This window comes from Pteropus vampyrus, unplaced genomic scaffold (assembly GCF_000151845.1).
Source record: "Pteropus vampyrus isolate Shadow unplaced genomic scaffold, Pvam_2.0 Scaffold126, whole genome shotgun sequence".
Taxonomy (NCBI): Eukaryota; Metazoa; Chordata; class Mammalia; order Chiroptera; family Pteropodidae; genus Pteropus; species Pteropus vampyrus.
This window is the reverse complement of record NW_011888907.1, coordinates 976,851-986,462: the sequence shown is the minus strand read 5'-3', so window position 1 is coordinate 986,462 and position 9,612 is coordinate 976,851.

Here is a 9,612-nt window from a genome sequence, read left to right as displayed (position 1 = left end):
TCCCGGAGCTCCCGGGCCTTTCCCGCCTCCCGGGCCGGGGGCCTCCTCCATCCCCTCCCACCGGGTCCCGTGCCTCTGGCGCGGGGCTAGGGGTGCGGGAATCAGCGCCCCGGCGCGCACAACCGACAGCGCTCCGCGGTCACTGTCTTCCCGCCCGAGGGAGGCCTCCCGTGAGTCCTCAGTGCCCCACACGACGGGAGACGAAGGGAGACCCCCATGCCGATTCTGTCCTGAGGAGACTTCCCCATTACACCCGCCGGCCGTAAACGAATAACAAAAAGAGAACCGCGCACTGTTAAACCTCGCTCTCCCGAGTCTTTCCCGCCGCCTTCCTCCTCACACCCCCGAATACAAGAGGACCCCCCCGCCCCGACCTCCCCTCCCGTGGATGTGCCCTTCACTCCCAGACTCCTAATTGCACAACCTATAAGGCCAAGCTTCTCAGTCCTCCAAAATGGGTGCTCAGGCCTGGGCCCGCCCTCCCTCCAGTACCCCTATCAACAGTGAAGGAGTTGAGTGCCCACACCTCCTATGAAACGCGGGGTGGAGGGGGGTGTGTCTGACATGAGAGATGCAATGTTGGGTGCAGACGTTGCTCTGGAGGGGTTCGATCCGGCTCAAGAGCTGCCAGGGGCGAGCTCTGGGCCCAGGCCACTTTTCTTCAAAGACAGGGCACAGGCCCTAGGAAGGGACAGCCCGTATCAAAGCTAATAGTAGCCAGAGGAGTGCAAGGATATTTCTTACAATCTAGATAAAGTTTTTCTTCTCTGTGCCTTAGATTTTATATTTTTATGACCGTTATTGACACAAATCTATTATCAGAAACCTTCGGATTTTCTAGGTAACCGTAAAGGTGTTGAGTTCTGGGAAGCGAAGAGTAAAGAGCGTAACAAAATATTGCTTTATTTTGCGTATAATATAGTGTCATTCCTCAAATGAAAGGAATGGTTTTATTCCTTTCCTAATGTGATGTCCGCAAGAAGCGGGAGAGGTGTGTCTTCTACCAGTTTCTTTGATTGAGAGAGAGGGACTATATAAGAATTCAGACCAGGGATCAGTAGAGTAAATCCTTGGAGTGTGAGGGACAAGTTATTAGGACAGAGTTATATCAAAAATTGTACAGATGGAAGACCACAAGATTTGTGTTTTAAAGCTAGGATTATGGCTTATTCAGAAGTAGCAGTAAAACAAAGTGATAATAATAATAGTGTAGCACCTTGAATTTTATAGCAGCCATTTCTAAGAAGCGTGAAAGATTTTATGTGATTTAAAAAAAAATCTTCCATCCTAAAAGAGTAGGTAGTCAAGAATTACTTCTGTCATTTTAAAGGAACAAACCAAAGCACTGAACTGATAGGAAATTTACTAAAGGTGGCTTTCGACTTTGGGGCCAGTGCTCTTATCTACTGGGGGTGAGATGAGTGGGGGGGGGGAGGGTGGAATAGTGTCCTTGAGCTCTCCAGAACATGATTTGAATAGATAGCCTTTCTGAATGATGCTTTGGAAAGCAGAAGTCCATGTACTTTTATGTATATACATCTCTTCTGTCTCCTGTAAAGAAGTTATCTACTAATGTGATCTCTCCCATATTTTGAACTAAAAAGGTCATTCTTCACCAAGGAAAGTCAAGATGCAATCAACACAATCTCCATAGCATTTTGATCTCAAAGGAGGGTCTACCTTATTTTTAGTAAGGTGATGTTTTTCTCCCACCCACCCCCAAATAAAAATCTACCGAAGTAAGTAAGAATTTATTAACTTTCAAAACGAAGAGGTTTGCTAGTCAGTATTGTATTTTACTTTTAAGAGCTGTAGTATGTTACTCTCTAAATGAGTGATCTTTATATCAACAGGATAAGTTTGAGAGAATTTTTTTCTCTTTAAATAAAATAGGGGTGTGTTGTTTTTTGTAGACCACTAATTACTATTATTGGATACTCCCACTTTAACATGGCAGGTTAACATTGTAGCAGAAAACCTTCCCAAGAAAAAGATACACCTTTCCTGTATGGAATGAGTAAATAAATGAAAGGATTAAAGACAAATCTGAAGTGCATTGACGGGGCATACTTTTCTCAAAACACTGTTCAAACACAAAGTTTAAAAAGGAATCTGTTCCAAATTCAAGACAGTGTTTATTTGTAAGTTTCATATGTAGTATTAAATAGTTGAGTCATTATATATCTAGTACTTTCTCGAACCACCAGGGTGAGCAATTTTTTTTTAATTGACACTAAGCAAGTGTCATATGATTCTCAGGCTGAAGTCCTGAGCATCTCTTGATATGTGTTTTATGGAAGATTTAAGTATCACAAAATGTTAGTAATGGATTGTAATATTCGATTTGTCTTTTGGCTGTGTTGTCATATCAAGCATCTTTATAGGAGTGGCTGTAAGCAACTCCTTATTATGATGGGTTTCTTATTCTTGATTGTAGGTCTTATCTAACACCCACTAAGGAGGTAGTGGTTACAGAGCATTGACTATTTAAAAAAAAAAAAAAATTGTATTTATCTTCATAAAATAAATGTCTCCTTTTAAAAAATATTTTATATCTAACATTAGATGAAGATAGTGAGGATTCAGTATCTTTGCTGGCTAGTTGCAGAAAGGTTAAGACAACAGTGGTAATGAAAAAGATGAAGGATTAGATGTGAGTTTTAATAGTGCTAGCTGGTGATCAGGATCTTAAGAGGAAAAAAGTATATAGTATTATAATCATATTTAATATATTAATACATAAGTGTCTATAAATATATTAAATATATGCTAACCGTATTATAAATGAAGGATAATTCTGAGGTTTTGTTAGATTTAGTATGTTGTTATACTGGGCCTTACACAGAATCTTAAAGTATTTGCTGGGCTCTGCATTATGACTATGTAATAGAAAATGCTATTTTCAAATGGTCACATTTTGTTTTAAATTTAAAGTACAGTAATTAAATATTGACTACCAATGTAATTCTAGGGAGCTGTGAAGAATCGTTAAAACTAGCAGGTTAAAATTTAACAGAGTGCAAAAGTTTAGCCTGTTTATAGCAAAATTGATAGCTGTCTTTTCAGCTTTTAAAAATATGCAAGGAAATGATAGCTAGGGGTAGTCCATTTTGAGAAGAGGGTTCTGTACAACTTTTGAGAATTTTAAATGGGAAAAAAACTAACTTTTTTGATTTTTTTGACTTTTTTTTTTCCAGTTAAGCTAATACCATAATGTTTAATGTGTGCAAGGCCCTTTGCTGTGCTGGGCACTGCAGCGCCAACTGACAGCTCGACTGCAAATGTAAGGATTCAGAGCTAAGACAGACACTGGAGCCAGACTGCTGAAGTGTCAAATTCTGATGCTCTCTTTGAGCAGGCTTCAGAAGTACAAACAGATACAAGAACTAATACATTGATTTTGAAACATGCTGTATTTGTATTGGATGATAGGGGAATAGCTACGTCCCCTCACTCAACCTGTCTACCTCCTCTGTGGATTTATACAAATAATATGTCTGGAGAATATTTATATTTGCTTGTTAACTCGGTTTTTAGTATATTTCCTCTTGTGAGCAAAGCCTTCAGAAAAGTTAAGCAATGTGTATTGCATGTGGTATCATTCAAACACTTATGCAGTGAAACACAAAGCATATTACTCTAATGGAATCTCTAATTTAGATGGAAGTGGAATGAAGCATTGAGAAGCTCCCTGTCTGTATCTTACAGAGAAATTAACTTCCATTTGATCCAGAAATTAATATTCATAATCACCAGCTGTATTTTCTTTTTTCTCTTGTTGAATTTTGAAAGCAACGTTGCACCACAGCCTTTCAAGAAGGGAAAGTTGCCAATTTAAACCAATAAGCTAATGTCACTGCAGGTACAGCTACTGAGATTGCTCACTTCAATATATGTTAAGGAAGATAGTGTTTAGAAATTGCAACTTTTTTTTTTTAACACCAAACATGTATTATCTCACAGATTTCTCAGTCAGGAATCTGGGAGTGGCTTATCTAGAGAGTTCTAGTTCAGGATCTTTCATTCGCAGTCAAGCTGTTGGCTGGGGCTTCAGTCAATCTCAAGGCTTAACTGAAGAAGGGGAATCTCCAGTTTACATGGTCATTGGCAGGCCTCAGTTAGTTACTTGCAAACTGTTGGACTGAGGGCCTCAGTGTCTCACTGGCTGTTTCCCAAATGTTTCGGGTCTTCACCACATGGGCCTCTCCTAGTACATTATTTTTTAAGGATTTCTTTTTTACATCTCACAATGATGTCTCCATTGTATAGGTGATCCATCGTTACTGTTTAATCTCTTATTGAAATATACCTTCAAATGCAAAAATCTTAAGTGTTCAGCTTAATGAATTTGCACAAACTGAACACGCCTTTGTAACCACATCCAAAACCACAATATATTTTCAGTGCCTCACAAGTACCTCTGATGCCCCTCTCAAGAACTAACAATACACTCTTCCTCCTAAGGGTAACTACTGTCCTGTATTTGATTTTCAGTATGCTAGAAGTCAGGCTAAGTGAGACTTGAACATGAGAGCTTGAATTTCAAAGCCTGGAGAAGAAGCAGTATAGGGCAGTGGTTCTTCAGCTTTTGGGGGAATTTGGTTTGGTGTTTGTTTATTTGTTTGTTTAGAATGTGATAGAAGCTATATGCTCTCCCGGAAGGAATAATAGTGTACCTTACACGAAAATTTGCCAAGAATTTCAGGCCATTCAGAGACTTTAGAATTAGAGTTTAAGGATTTATTCTTTTTAGATGAAAATACTCACTACATTTTATTCAGAAACTGATTTACAAGTGTTTGTCTTTTGACCCATGTGAAAGGCTAGTTTAGGGTCACCCTGGAGAGTTATATGCAGACTGAATTTTTGAATATTGAATTCTTAAGGATGAATAATAGTGACTATTGAGCATCCACTAATCCTTTTCTTAATATTGTGCCGACACATGGAAGTACAAGATGTGATGTATTATTTTCAGGGGCCTTACCTTTTAATTGGGGAGATAATGACAAGCCTGGGTTATTGAGTTGTAAAGTTGTAATGAGACTACAGTTTAGTCAACATGTTCCTCCCATTGCCTTTTCCCCCTATTCCAGTACATCTGAGTTCATGCCTCACATTTATAGTGACTCATGGCAGCAGGGTATTCTCAGTGGAGTGAGATTGGTACCCGGGGGCATATCAAAATCTTGGGGGAAAGAGGGGAATTGTCAAAAACTGGGTCTTAAGTATGTCTGATATTTGCATCCTTGGCTTTTTACTTCTTCATACACATTCATGTGTGTACACACACGCGTGTGTACACACACTCCTGCTACCGTAAATGGAAAGAATGTGTTTGAGAGAAGGCAGAATTAGAAACCTCATGCTAGCATTTATGGAACTTTTGACTGCTTGCCACTTCACATGAGCTCATTTAATGCTCACAGCAACTCTAGAAGGTTGATATTATTGAGATAATAGTAATGAAATTTTCCGTGAAATAAGCTGATGAAAGGCCTTCATGTCTCTAGAGAACTGGAAGATTTAAGTGATGATTGTGGCGGTGGTTATTGTAAAACTTACTGGTATGGGGCATAGTTGGGACGTAGTTGGGAGTAGGGGAAAGGGAAATACCAACATTTATTGAGCAACTGTTAGCCAGACACTATGCTAAGCCATTTAATTAAGCAACTTACTTAGTCTCTGAAACTGAATTAGGTGATCTGTTGAGTCCCTTATACTTCTAGCATTCTGGTTGGCATTTCCAGTCATCATCCTTACCATTCCCAAATAAGCCTCTGTTCTCAATTCATATATATGTTATCATAAAATTTCCTAAAATATTTATGCTCATACTAATATTTCTATTTTATCTCTCCTAAATTCACCTTCCTCTACCCCACCTCCCAATTTCTTAAGCTCCCAGAGTTTGGGGGTTTTGGTTGGTTGGTTGGTTGAGGTTTTTTGTTTGTTTTTTTAGGATTTAGTTATCTGTAGCACTTCTCGCAAATTGAGTTCAGTATACCCCCCAAAATAAGTAGAGGTCTCTTACTTGGACAATATGTAGTGAAAGACATTTCTTGTGGGACAAGAAATTGATGTTATTAGACAGATGTTGATGTGAGTAGACTGAAAAAAATGATTCTCACTTAAAAGTCCCTGGAAACCAAAAAAAAAAAAATCTTTTCTTTAAATACCCACCCTGAAGACAGTTAAATTAATAAAATAACCCTTCTGCTTCTCAGGAAGTTGTGATCTTATAGCTGTGGTGGCCTTTTAATTTGTAAGTACTTGAACTTACGTTAGACACAAATGCTGATCTTGTCTGTATTTTGAATGATAAGAAATTATGATATTTAAAGCGTGTATAGTCTCAGAAAGAAGTTATGCTAGACATTTGCCGTAAAGTTTTAGTCAATTGCATGGTTAAAAGGCATATATTTAAGGTTAGAAAAGGAAAAGCAAGGTTTAAAAAAAAAGAAAGAAAGAAAGAAACCTCCCACTACCACCCAATTCTATTAAAAATTGCTTGCAGAGTTTTGAAAGCATGTGTCATAAGTTTGGCAAAAATCATTTCAAAGCTCAGTATTTTAACCTCATTTACCCCCACTGATTCCTGAATTTTAGTGTTTTATTTCTCTCTTCCAAAAGGACATTGCCTGAAGTCAAGCATGATATTTAATTGGACTCCAGGAACTTGTAACATATAGTTTGCTCTAAAAAGAATCTGGGAAGCCAGATGTGTATTTCATATAACTGTACCTGGTGGAAAAAAATTCATCATCCTTTTGCCCAATGTATAGCCACAAATTATTTAGACTTACTTGTTTCGTGTTAGTAGGTGATTTTTATCACCAGCTTGTCATTGACCCATCTGAGAAATTCTGTAAGATTTTTGTCAGAAATTCTTGCACATACCCAAGATTTAGAAGAATAATTAAAACTGTCTGGAAAATGGGACCTTGTTTTCCTTACTCTTAATATTTTGAACTGATGATGTTATTCCAGAACTGAGCAACTTTCTCCAAGCGTTCATAAGACCTATAATCAAACATTTTAAAGAAATTGAACCTGAGCAACAGGGTGTGTTTAAAATAATGACATTATCCCAAAGGTGTTACAAATGAAAACTTACTGTAATGTGAAGGATTATTTACTAATTCTTGGAATTCTGCATTGAAGTCTAACTTAAAATCTACATTCCAAACCGGGAGATCACGATGTTGTGAACAGGAAGGCTTTCAGTTCACAGAATTCCTACAACCTGTCTATTCCAAGCTCTGTGATTTGGTCCTAGAGGTCCCAGAGGCACACTTCCTATCAGCAATGATAGTGTGAGACTTCAAACCAACTTCTTTTCTATCCCTCCTTACCCAGCTCCTCAAATTTAAACACCACTTGTAAAAGTAAATTCATAGGAATTGCCATGGGTAAATCTGATGCCAGTGGAATCATCTTTGAGTGTACAGTAAACTGCATCCATTTAAAGTGTACAGTTGGACAACTGTATACATCTGTGACTCCTTCACGACTATCAGAATACAGAATATTTCCTCCTAACTCTGCAGTCTGTCCCTCCCTCTGCCCCAGGCAACCCCAGCGTACTTTATGTCACCTTGTATTAGTTTGCTTTTCCTGGCATTTTATATAAAGGACTTACTGTGTACTTTTTTGTTTTTGACTTCTTTCATGCAACACAGTGATTTTGAGATTCATTCAGTATTTATTCATAGAGATTCATTCTCTATAACTTGGGGACTTGAGGAAGGTATTAAAACCATGAAATCAGTTAAGGTGCTAAGTCTCTAATTCATATGAGATTCATTCATAGTATCCATAGTTGGTTATTTTTTACTGCTGAGTAGTATTCCATTGTATGAACGTGCCACATTTTTTATGTTTCCATTCACCGCTTGGGGGTATCTGAGTCATTTCTAGTTTTTAGTCATTTTAAATAAAGGGGCTGTAGATACTCATATGCAACTCTTTGTGTGGACATAAATTTTAATTTTTCTTGCGTTAAGGGCCTAGAAATAGAATGGTTGGGTCCTGCAGTATGTTTAACTTTTTAAAGAAACTGTCAATTTTCCAAAGTGATTTTACCATTTTACTTTCTCACTAGCAGTGTATAAGAGTTCCAGGTGTCCAGTCTTCACCAGCCTTTGATATGGCCATTGTTATGGGATCTTATTGTGGTTTTAGATTGTATTTTCTTTACGACTAGTGGTGTTAAGTATCTGCATGTGTTCACTGACCTTTTATATATTTCAGAGGTTTGCAAACCAGGCTGATAGTTTGGCTCTACAGTCTGTTTTTGTATGGCTTGAGAGCTAAGAACAGTTTTCACATTTTTAAATGGTTGAAAAAAATTAAAGGAGTAATATTCCATGACACATGATACTTATACGAAATTCTAATTTCATTGTTTGTAAATAAAAGTTTTATTACAACACAGCCACACGAGTTCCCTTTACAGATCATCTCTGGCTACTTTTATGCTACAATGGCAGTGTCGAATAGTTAGAACAGAGACCTTTTGGCCTACTGGCCCGCAAAGCCTAAAATACTATCTGACCCTTTACAGAAGAAGAGTTTGCAGGCTCTTGTGGGTATGTCCCTTCAGATCTTGCCTAGCTTTTGCGTAGGGAAAGGGCTAGCCCAGTATGTCTCTAACTCAAGTCCAGTTGAACAGGAACCAGGTCAAACTTGATATATTTTGTCGATTGTGGTTTTCTGGGATCTCTCCTGCCCCTGTCCACAATGGTTACCACTAGCCGCATGCCATTATTTAAATTTAATATAAATTAAATTAAAAATTAAGTTCTTCAGACACACTGACAGCATTTAAAGTGTTCAGTAGTGACGTGTGGCTAGTGACCACCATATTGCACAGTGCAAATATAAAATATTTCCATTAACATGGAAATTTCTAATGGACAGTGCTACTCTAGAATAAGAAAAACTTGCCACCAAACCAAAGGGATTGGAAGCAGAAGTGGAACGTAGGTTATAGAATTGCTTTCCTGTGTGCCTAGAAAAATATGCTAGATCCTCACTCTCCCAGGTGTGTGAATGCAAATGAATATATTAAGATTACTTACTGTTCACTCTGTGAGCCTGTGATATGTTCTGTCCTCTTAGCTAAGTGGGTGAGAAGAAGCAGTTAACTCCTAAAAGAAATTCAGAATTGAACTGATAGGAAGTAGTGTTCTAAAGACTTTTTAAAAATACCCTAAGTGTTTTTTTCCCCAAAGCATTTTGTAAAAACATTCTAAAATCCCCAAGTATTGGTAATCATTTTAGGGATTTAAGATGGGGACTTGAGGAAGGTATTAAAACCATGAAATCAGTTAAGGTGCTAAGTCTTGATATATGAGCAGCCTGGTTCCCTTCAGCTACTAATTTAAAAATATTGCTTTTAAAGTTTTTCATAATGATAGCATTGGTTTTGAAAATAACCCAGAAATATTCTAAGTTAAACTGGCTTATTTTAAGATTGAATTTAAAGACTTTCTTTCACATCACAGAAAATCGTTTTATGTTATTCTACTTTAGGGGAACAGGCATAGCTGTTTCTAAATCCAGTCGTGTATCACGTAATGATGCTTCTTCAGTCAGTGACCACATATA